Here is an 8,964-nt window from a genome sequence, read left to right on the forward strand (position 1 = left end):
CACCAGCCTAAAAGGCAGTATTTCCAACGCAAACAGTCGTGAAATGTGCGATTTTAGGACTGTGGCCTGTGGGGCGTTAGCTGCGAATTTCCGCTTTCGTTCAAAGGTCTGGGATATGGACAATTGAACGCTGCGGTGGGATGTGGACGTGGACGTTGATGCTGTTTCTTGAGAAACTGCCATAACAAGTGAAGACTGAGAGGAGGGGGCATCTTTGCATGCAGTATGGACAGGGGATTGCCTTGCACACACAACAGGGGGTTCTATTGCATGCACAACAGCGGAAGAAGCAGTGGTGACACCCGCTGACACTGGTCGTGGACCCTGGGGTTCGCCCCACAAAGTCGGGTGCTTTGCTGCCATGTGCCTGATTATGCTGGTGGTGGTCAGGCTGGTAGTTTTGTCACCCCTGCTGATGCTGGCATGGCAGGTAGTACAAATGGCCTTTTTCGGGTTATCAGCAGAGTCTTTAAAAAAATTCCAGACTCTGGAAGACCTACAGGTTGTACTGGCAACGTCCCTCGTGTTGGTGTTACGGGGAACTGTTGCCTGCCTTCTGTGTGCGGCCACCACACTGCTTCTTCCTGCCTGTTGGGGTACTCTGCCTCCCTCACCCTGTGTGCTGCCGGCCTCGCTCTGCACATCCTCCTGCCACGTTGGGTCAGTTACTAGATCATCCACCACCTCCTCCTCTTCCACTTGCGCACCACAATCCTCCTCCTCACTTCCTGGCAATTGTGTCTCGTCATCGTCCACCTCTTGTGACAAATTGCCAGTGTCGACTTCCTGTGGGCGTGGCTGTTCAAATTTTTGGGCATCGCTACATGGGATCTCCTCTTCCACCACTTCAAGCGGAGCAGGCGAGGGGCACAAATCTGGAAATGGACCAGTGAACAGCTCTTCAGAGTGTCCAAGTGTGGGATCAGTTGCTGTCTGACGACACTCGGCATGGTGGGAGGAAGGAGCATCAGGGTGAGGAGGAGTATGCGGTCGAGACTCACGGTTACTAAGAATTGACCATGTGGAAGACAGACCGGAGGTGGTGGTGCCCAGGTAACTGGAAGTATTATCTGCTATCCAATTAATGACCTGTTCACACTGATCAGTTCGCAATACTGGTGTTCTTCTATGCTTCCCTAGTAATTCGGTCATGAAGTGGGAGCGAGAAGATGTGGCTGTTGGTTGTGACACATTTTCACCTTGGCCACGGCCCCGTCCTCTGCACCCACCATCACCAGAACGTCCAGTTCCACGTCCCTTTCCACACGTCTTGCCCATTGTAAAGGAAGTAAAATAGCTTACACTCGCACTATCAATGGAAAAAGGGTAATAAAAAGTAGATTAGAACCGTGGAAGAGGAAAACCACAGTTCTATTTCTCTGGCCTACACCCGACTCTTTTAAAAAATCTGAACAATCAGGGAGAAACTATTACTGTTTTTCTTCACGGAAAAAATAACAATAGCTGGATAATTGAGATTTTTTACCGTGGAACTGCAAAACCACAGTTATAATTTACTGGTGTATACCAGACTTTTTTAAATATATATATTTGCGGCTGAACAGTGAGCGACACACTCAAACTGTTTTTTTTTAGATACAAATGGCCCAAAAGTGGATAATACAGAGGTTTGAACCATGGAACTGCAAAACCACACTTCTGTTTCTCTGACCTACACCAGACTATTTTCAACAGATATATTTGTGTCTGAAAAATCAGGGAGACACTATTAGTTTTTTTTTTACTGCAAAAAATGCCAAAAGCAGGATAATAGAGATTTTTTACCGTGGAACAGAAAAACCACAGTTATAATTTACTGGTGTATAACAGACTTTTTAAAATATATATATATTTGCGGCTGAACAGTGAGCGACACACTCAAACTGTTTTTTTTTAGATACAAATGGCCCAAAAGTGGATAATACAGAGGTTTGAACCGTGGAACTGCAAAACCACACTTCTGTTTCTCTGGCCTACCAGACTATTTTCAACAGATATATTTGTGTCTGAACTGTCACAGACACACTTTTTTTTTTTTTTTTTGGGGGGGGGGGGGGACACCAAAAGGTTAATAAGACGGGTATTTGTACAGTGTGAAGGAGGAAAAAAAACAGGATTTAGATGAAAAAAAAAGGATTTTTCCTGGCCCCCGAGACCTGGAGCTAAGTCCAGCAATTTCAGCAACAGGAGCACACAGGACTGTAATGCAGCGTTTGCTGGTATAACCACTGCATCTCCTATACAGCCTGCCTGCCTGATATCTGGGATGGATATTAGTCCTGAGAAGGACGGTTTGTTTGATCTGGCAGCCTTTACAGACCCTACACTAACTATTTCGCAGTATATATCTCTCCCTAAATCAGCAGCGCTACACTATCTGATCCCAGCCGTCTGCGTCCAAGATGGCGGCGCCCGGTTTTAAATACTCGAGGTGACGCTGTGCGGCCAGCCAATCAATGTAATGCCCACAACCAACATGGCTGCGGCATTACAGTGACTGGCTGGCAATCCCTGCATGTTCATTGACTCTGTAAAGAGCGCCAAACATGCAGGGCGGAGACCCGATCTCCCGTCCGAGTAACCCGGAAATGCTCGGTGCTCGCCGAACATCCCGAGTAGCGTGATGCTTGGGCGAGTACCGAGCAGTGTCGAGCATGTTCGCTCAGCACTAATAAGCACGTCCAATCCACTTTAAAAAAGCAGCCATAGAGTGTCCGGGAACCTTCCCACACACTTTTCTTAGCCAAGGCTGCTTCTCAGCAGGGTTGGACGGGCCCACCAGAGAACCGGAGACTCCTCTGGTGTGCCCTGGCTTCTCCTTCAGGGGAGTTCATAGTGCCGAGGTGAGGCCATGATGATGATAGAGGCCACCATCTGCTTAGTTTTCTATTACTTGGAATGCAAGCGCAAGTATGCAGCCAGCCACCACCCACCCACAGGCCACAAAACTAAACTGCCAGATTTCTGGGCAGCTGCTTGCACTTGAAATGTGGCCTTTTAGGCTCGTGGAGGTGGAAGCTGTCCTCAACCTCATGGCGGCGGCCGGATGTCCATACTCGGTCTCCAGCCGCCACTATTTCTCCCGGTTTTGTCTCCGCCTTCTACAAGTGCGGGTCCATGAATATTAGTGCTGGTACTTTTCTGTGGGAATCTGCTTGCCTCCTACCAGCCTGGAATATTTCCAGTAAACTATGGTACGACTCCATAGTATTAGCACTGCCCCCAGTACCAGTAGCAAAGCCATCCCCAATTTCCTTCTCAGGAATTTTATTTTGTAGACTGAGTGGCTGCCCAAGTACATTAGTTTCTCACAAAGGAGCTGAAGATAGAGTGGCAGTAGGTGCAAGTTTCTCCAGCCTGTTGTATATCGGAGGGTGAACGGCAGCACATTGGATCAGTGGTTAGCACTGAAGCCTTGCAGCGCTTGGATCCTGGGTTCAAATCCCAGCAAGGACAACATCTGCAAGGATTTTTTATGTTCTCCCCATGTTTGCGTGGGTTTCCACCTCAGTAAAAAAGCAGCCATAGAGTGTCCGGGAACCTTCTCACACACTTTTCTTTGGCAGGACTGCTTCTCGGCAGGGTTGGACGGTTCCACCAGAGAATCCTCTAGTGTGCCCTGGTTTCTACATCACGAGAGTTCATGATAGCGCTAACTTTGCAGCTGCTATGGGGCTCTTGAGCGGGGGAGAAATGTGAGCCCTCAGAATCAAATCCTCTGGTGGGCCCAATGTTTTTCAATCTGAAACAGCTTCTCAGTGGGAGTTGTATTTCACCACAGCCATATTCTTTAGCTCGGTGAAAGGACTGGCATAGAGGGAAACCGTATCTACTCCGGCTGTCATTTCTCCGTCACCAGGTTCCGCCCATTGTCACACACGACCATGCCTGGCTGTATGTTCAGTAGTGAGAGCCACAGATCAGGCTGCTGTGTTACAGCTTTCAACAACTCTGCAGCGCTGGGCGGTTTGTCATCTAAGCATTAAGCATGTTATCTTCAGCACAGCCTGTTGCCGCTTGGCCAAGGCATTGCTGCAGTGCTTTCAGCTTATGACTGATGTGGTCATTCGGAGATGGAGTAGAAGGTGCAGGAGCTGAACAATTGATTGCATTGAGGTTACATTGGCGACTCTGTTTTTTATACTAAAGAAAGATCCTACTGTTTGTTTTATTTACGTTATTTTTTAAGAAAAATGCATTCACCGGGAAATGTCATTTTAACATTTTACAACCTTATCTGGCCATGTGGTGTGTGACACATCATCAGACACATCCTGTTTCATTTATGATGGAGGGACTCTGAAAGTCACAAAGCCTATTTTTATAGGGCCATCAGGCGGCCCTTACTATTCTTAAAAGGCCAGTAGTCGGCCCTCGCTATTGTTAGAAAGCCATCAGCCGGATATGCATTGTTGTTCCCATTATTAACGAGTCTCCTATACTGTTATTGCGTATGCAGTGACTGCAAGGGCTACCAAAAATTCAGACGCAACCCAATACCCCTTTGAAGAGACATAGAGGAGGATCTCAGTAAAAAAAAAGTTCCTTTTATAAAGGAGCGTGTCTCCTATAGTGGTAATGCCCATGCTGTGACTGCAAGGAATGCCAAAATTTGGGACAAACCCCACTAACAATTTAAAGACACAGAGAGCAGGGCCACAGTAATGACATGTTTCCATTACAAAGGAGCCGGTGTGCTATACAGTTATAGGTTATGCAGTGAATCCAGCGGCTGACAAAATTTAGGAAAAACCCCACTAACAATTTAAAGACACATAGAGCAGGGCCACAGTAACGACATATTCCCATTAGAAAGGAGAGGGTCACCCATACTGTTTGCCTATGCAGTGAAGCAACAGCTGCCCAAAATTTGGAGGAACTTCAATGCCCCTTGCAAGAGACGTAGAGGTTGGAAAACCTCCTAAAAACAATGTTCCCATTATTAGGAAGTGGGTCCCCCATAGTGTTTGCCTATGCAGTGAATGCAAAAGCTGCCAAAATTGGGAGGCACTCCAATGGACCTTTGAAGAGACATAGAGGGCCTCATGAAAAAATGTTCCCATTATTAGGAAGTGGGTCTCCCATAGTGTTGGCCTATGCAGTGAATGCAAGGGCTGCCAAAAATTGGGAGGCACTCAATTGCCCCTTGGAAGAGACGTGGAGGAGGGCCTCATAAAAAAATGTTCCCATTAGAAAGGAGTGGGTCTCCTATACTTGTAATGCCCATGCACTAAGTGTATGGGCTGACAAACATTTACCCCTGGTGGGTATACATGAACATACTGTATGAAAAAATTTTTTTACGGGCATCATAAAGACCCTTTAAAAAAATTATATGGGTGTTGCATCACGGACCACGGTCACCCTGATGATATGGTGGTGGAGGATGAGGAGAAGGAGGAGGACAAGAGCAAATAGCCAAAATTAGGAATCGTATACCCATGTGTGGGTGTGAAAAGGTGCATGGGAATACACCTCCCAAAAAAGACACTGGATTTGAGTTTATGTTACGCTGCTATCATTCGGTGGTGTTGAGAAGTCTGGCCCAATCCAGCCCTTGTTCATTTTTATAAGAGTCAGCCTGTTAGCATTTTTCAGTTGACAGGCAGATGGGCTTATCAGTTATAATTCCACCAGCGGCACTAAAAACCCGCTCTGATAAAACGTTAGCGGCAGGTCAGGCCAGGACCTCCAAGGAGTGGAGAGCCAGATCATGCAACGTATCCTGCTTGGATACCCAATAATCATAAGGCACAGAGGAATCACGGAGGATGTTGGTATGGTCAGCAAGGTACTCCCTCAGCATCTTCCCAAACTTTGCCCTCCTTGTGAGAGACCCCGTGCCTCAGGGCCTGTGCGATGGGAGGGGCTGACAAAATTCTCCCAGAACTTTGATAGTGTTCCCCTGCCTCTGCAGGTTTGGAGTTGTGTGTCTCTTGCCTGTAGTCGTTGGTTGTCCAACGACATAAGATCTCTGCCACCAGCGTTTTCAGATGGGAATTTTTTTAATAGTTCCGCAACAAGGGCCTTCTGATACAGCCCCATTTTTGTAGACCTGTCCGCCTCAGGAATAAGAGATATAAAGTTCTCCTTGTAGCATGGGTCAAGAAGTGTCACCAACCAGTAATGACTGTCACCCAAAATTTTGAGAACGCGAGGGTCATGGGAAAGGCAGCGTAACATAAACTCAGCCATGCGTGCCAGACGGCTAACAGGCAAGACTTTTGTGTCCTCACCAAGAGGACGAGTGACCATGCTCTCCTCCTCCTCCTCTCTGTCCTCAGGCCATCCACGCTGAACAGACGGTATGACAGTTGTGCAGGTGGTACCGTCTATAGCACAGGAAACTAGCTCCTGTTCTTCCTCCTCCACCTCCTCTTCCTCATAGTCACCCAATCCACGTTGGGATGAGATGAGGCTCGGCTGTGTGTAATCACCCTGTATGGTTCCTTGCTCCATCTCATCATGCTCTGCCTGCAATGCATCCTCTTTGATTGTGAGCAGAGAGCATTTCAGAAGACAGAGAAGCAGGATGGTGATGCTAGTTATGGCGCTCACCATCTTGGTGGAGTCCTCAATCTTTTGGAGGATGGTACATATGTCTGACATCCATGTCCACTCCTGAGGTCTTACCTGTGGAATACCGACAGCCTTGTTGATGCTGGTAGTCAACAACTGCTATCTTCTGCTCACAAATCCTTCCCAACATCTGTAGTGTAGAGTTCCAATGCATGGGGACATCACACACCAGTCTGTGAGCCGGAAACTGCAAACGCTGCTGAAACACGGCAAGGGCGGCGGAAGCTGTAGCTGACTTTCTAAAATGGGCACACAGGCGGCGTACTTTAACAAGCAGATCCGGCAGCTCCGGGTAGGATTTGAGAAATCACTGAACCACGATGTTAAGCACATGGGTCAGGCATGGTATGTGTGTGAGCTCGCCTCGCCTCAGAGCCGCCACCAGGTTCCGGCCATTGTCACACATGACCATGCCTGGCTGTAGGTTCAGTGGTGTGAGCCACAGATCTGCCTGCTCTTTCAGAGCTGTCCACAACTCTTCAGTATTGTGCGGTTTGTCACCTAAGCATATTAGCTTCAACACAGCGTGTTGCCGCTTGGCCGAGGAAGTGCTGCAGTGCTTCCAGCTTGTGACTGATGTGGTCATTTCGGTGATGGAGGCTGAAGAGGAGGAGGAGGCTGAGGAGGATGAGGTGCAGGAGCTGTAGACTGTGGGGGCAACCCTGATTGACCTAGGGCCTGCAATCCTTGGTGTCGGGAAGACGTGTTCCGTCCCAAGGTCCGACTGGGTCCTGGCTTCCACTATGTAAACCCAGTGTGCCATCAGCGAGATGTACCATCCCTGCCCACAAGCACTTGTCCAAGTTTACGTGGTTAGGTGGATTTTCCCGGTAACTGCGTTGTTGAGGGCACGGCTAATGTTTTGGGACACGTGCTTGTGTAATGCAGGGATGACACACTGGGAGAAATAGTTGTGGCTGGGGACCGAGCACCGAGGGACGGCCGCCGCCATCAGGTTGCAGAATGCTTCCGTCTCCACGAGCCTAAAAGGCAACATTTCGAGCAGTCGTGAAATGTGGGAATTTAGTAGTGTGGCCTGTGGGGCGTTGGCTGCGTATTTGCGCTTGCGTTTCAAGGACTGGGGTATGGACAACCGAACGCTGCGCTGGGACAAGGACGTGGACGTGCTTTCTGATGCTGCTACTTGAGAGTGTGCAATGACAGGTGCAGGGAAGGAGGCATCTTCACATGCACCATGGACAGAGGATTGGCTTGCATGCACAACAGCAGCAGAAGCAATGGTGCCACCCTCAGACACTGTTCCTGGACCCTGGGGTTCGGCCCACAAAGTCGGGTGCTTTGCTGCCATGTGCATGATCATGCTGGTGGTGGTCAGGCTGGTCATTTTGCCACCCCTGCTGATGCTAGCCTGGCAGGTTGTGCAAATGGGCTTTTTGGAGTTATTGGCAGAGTCTTTAAAAAACAACCAGACTTGGGAAGACCTAACAGTTGTACTGGCCACTTCCTTTGTGTTGATGTTACGGGGAACGGTTGCCTGCCTTCTGTCTTCGGCCCCCACACTGTTTCTTCCTGCCTGTTGTGGTGCTCTGCCTCCCTCCCCCTGTGTGCCGCTGTCCTCGCTCTGCATGTCCTCCTGCCAGGTTGGGTCAGTTACTATATCATCCACCACCTCGTCTTCCATTTCCGCACCCTGGTCCTCCTCCTGAGTTTCTGGCAATTGTGTCTCATCATCATCCACCTCTTGTGACACTCTCCCACCGTCGCCTTCGTGTGACCGTGGCTGCTCAAATATTTGGGCATCGCTACATGCGATCTCCTCTTGCCCTGCATCAAGTGGACCGGGCGAAAGGCCCGAATCTATAAATGGAAAAGTGAACAGCTCTTCGGAATGTCCAAGTGTGGGATCAGTTGTCTCTGGGTACTCGGCATGGTGGGAGGAAGGAGGTTCAGGGTGAGGAATATGCGGTCCAGACTCACGGCTACTGAGACTTGACCGTGAGAAAGACAAGGTGGTGGTGGTGGTGGTGGCTAAGTGACTGGAAGCATTATCCGCTATCCAACCAACAACCTTTTGACACTGCTCTGGGTTCAATAGTGGTGTGCTGCGGTCCCCTAGGAGTTGGGACAGGAAGGTCGGGCGAGAAAATGTGGGTGTTTGTTGTGGCACAATTTCAGCTTGCCCACGGCCTCGGCCTCTGCATGCACCATCACATCCAGTTCCCCGTCCTTGCCACGTGCCTTGCCCATTTTAAAAGGAGGACAATATCTTCCACGCTCTCTACAAATGGCTGAATTTGGAGCGAACTTATATGTGATCCGTGTGACGGAGAAAACACAGTTTTAAATAGCTGGGCTGTAGGTAACTATTTTGAACAGCAAACTGGTGTCAATAGCTTCACTGACACACTGAAACAAATTTTTAAT

This window comes from Phyllobates terribilis, unplaced genomic scaffold (genome assembly GCF_046119375.1).
Source record: "Phyllobates terribilis strain yellow unplaced genomic scaffold, ASM4611937v1 Scaffold_5__5_contigs__length_657084704, whole genome shotgun sequence".
In the NCBI taxonomy this organism is placed as follows: domain Eukaryota; kingdom Metazoa; phylum Chordata; class Amphibia; order Anura; family Dendrobatidae; genus Phyllobates; species Phyllobates terribilis.